This window comes from Aplysia californica, unplaced genomic scaffold, assembly GCF_000002075.1.
Source record: "Aplysia californica isolate F4 #8 unplaced genomic scaffold, AplCal3.0 scaffold00195, whole genome shotgun sequence".
Classification (NCBI taxonomy): domain Eukaryota; kingdom Metazoa; phylum Mollusca; class Gastropoda; order Aplysiida; family Aplysiidae; genus Aplysia; species Aplysia californica.
Window position 1 is genome coordinate 1205775 of NW_004797465.1, and position 2167 is coordinate 1207941.

The 2167-nt window shown below is 38.9% G+C and overlaps 1 long non-coding RNA gene across 1 annotated transcript in view; it reads left to right on the forward strand.

Moving 5' to 3' along the window:
* Positions 1-2167, forward strand: part of LOC118477724 — a 21854-nt gene that overhangs the window by 1826 nt on the left and 17861 nt on the right. The gene's annotated exons all lie outside the window — the stretch shown is intronic.

Genomic DNA, 2167 nt, shown 5'->3' on the forward strand with positions numbered 1-2167 from the left:
GGATAGGAGGTTACTGGGATCTGTAGCAAGGTTATATATTCTATCATGGACCCGCCTGGCTGTTCTCACTTGTGCCGGGTCTACTCTGTGGGAGCATCTTAATTGACGAGAGTGTTCAGGCCCACTGGCCGTAATGATGGGGTTTTGGCTGCTTTTTAGAAATTCTAGTTTTCTTAAGTATTACTTTTACGCTGATCAATTCTTTTTCAAAACATGGGTGGCTGGTGGGTGCTCTGATGTGGTTTGCTCTTACACAAGTCGTGACAAGTGTCTATATCGTCCCTATCTATCCTCTGCCTTATATCTGTGTATGTTACTCTCTAGCAACACATCTAATCTTAGGCTATGTATAGGACTTACTTGTGTTGCAGGTGCCGTAAATCACAAAAACTAAAACCTAGAAACCCTTCAAAATCTGGCTATAATGCAATAATGGTATTGTCTGCCGGTAGCCTGCAGTAACAGTTAATTCAATATTCATTGATAACAGTTTCTCTTCATGAAAATATGACTATTTTGCTGTGATTGCTTGTAGAAGCAGTGTAAAGGGTTGTAATTTTAAGAGTTGACACTTTTGATCAGAACCACTTTAGTTTGCTTCAGCCTAGGGTACTTTCAGGAATAGGCCTACCAGTATCTACTAGATTGTTGTTGTCTGTGTGCTGACGTCAGCAACAAACTATCAGTTCTGTACTGTCATTCTTGACCACTACCCCTTCCCCCCCCCACCCCCTGTCAGCAACAAACTTGATTGTAAACTGGATGTAAACTTTTGATTAATTTTTGTAGCTTATGAGATGGTACCTCACGCAATGCTTTTTAGTATACCTCATGATCATGCATCTTTGACTCAAGTTATCGGTTATCGTAAGTGTAACAGTATAGAATACAATAATGTCATAGAGGTCAAGTTGAACTGTACTATGAGTTACGTCATGACATTACTTTCTGTGAGTAGTAGGTCAAGCATATTTTGACTTGGTGCATTATCAAGAGTAAAAATAATGACGAGTTACAGGTGACTTCTAATGATGAGGCTTGCATATAAAAATTTACTGTTGCCTGTTTCATGCCCGTACTGCATCTATTATATATTTGGCAATTTGATAGCACATGTGTCACTTTTCCCATAAAACTACGACAGCTACAGCTACAGAGTTGAAAGTTGGCAAGTACCTGCAAAAAGATAGATAGGTCCCCATGATGGAGCCCGATTTTTTATTTATTCATTTCCTGAAGTTAGAAAAATATATTTGACAAAAAGTTCCCGTCCTTCTGTGGCCTTTGTGATTATTCCACTGAGAAGCGAAGCAAATCTGCGTAGCTGTCGATCACAGTGGAAGTGCCGGAATTGATATTACGCGAGGCGCATTATGTTTGAGAGTATAGATCTAGACCAAATTTTTTGCATCTCTCAAGATTTATTGCTCCATTCCAGTAGAGTGTAAATATAGTAGGCCAATGACTTTCAGTCGATTTTAATTCACCGATCATTCCTTTCATCGAAAAAGGGCCCAGCTATGATTATGATTAAAATGACTACTTGTGATTGTGCCTCGGAATTAAAGGCCAGATGATTATGATAAAGTAAGTAAATGTATTTTTTCCATAGTGTTGGTTAGAGGTAAGAGACTCAGACTTCTGTATTTATAGAGGAAAGTCTCTGCAAACAAGGTTAATGCCTTCTCGAAGTAAGGCGAAAAATCTTGAATGTCTCATATGCAAGTTGCGCACGTTTAAGATCCCTTGGTGGTCCAAAATAGATTTATGAGAGTAGGTTTTGGCTACCACCCGGGCAAAGTTCAGAATTGATTCCTACCACACTGAAAGTGTTAAATGTGCCCTATGTGCTCATATGACCTTATGCAGTTGCTAGCGCTGTAATACACATACCCCAAAAACTAAAAACAAGGTAAGGACGTGGGGCGCAAAATGAAAGAGAGGCCTGTCTGTCATATATATCAATAATTATTTTTGCTATTGTTGAACATACAGTCAAAATTGTGTAAGTCGGCCATCCATTGTCCAGGAGAAGAGTGGTTGTCTTAAATAGGTGAACACCTTGCACAATGTTATTATTATGTAACCCTCCCCAAAAAACCCAAAAACAAAACAAAAACAACAAAATCCCGCCAAACAAAATGACAAAAAAAAATACCGCAAGGGT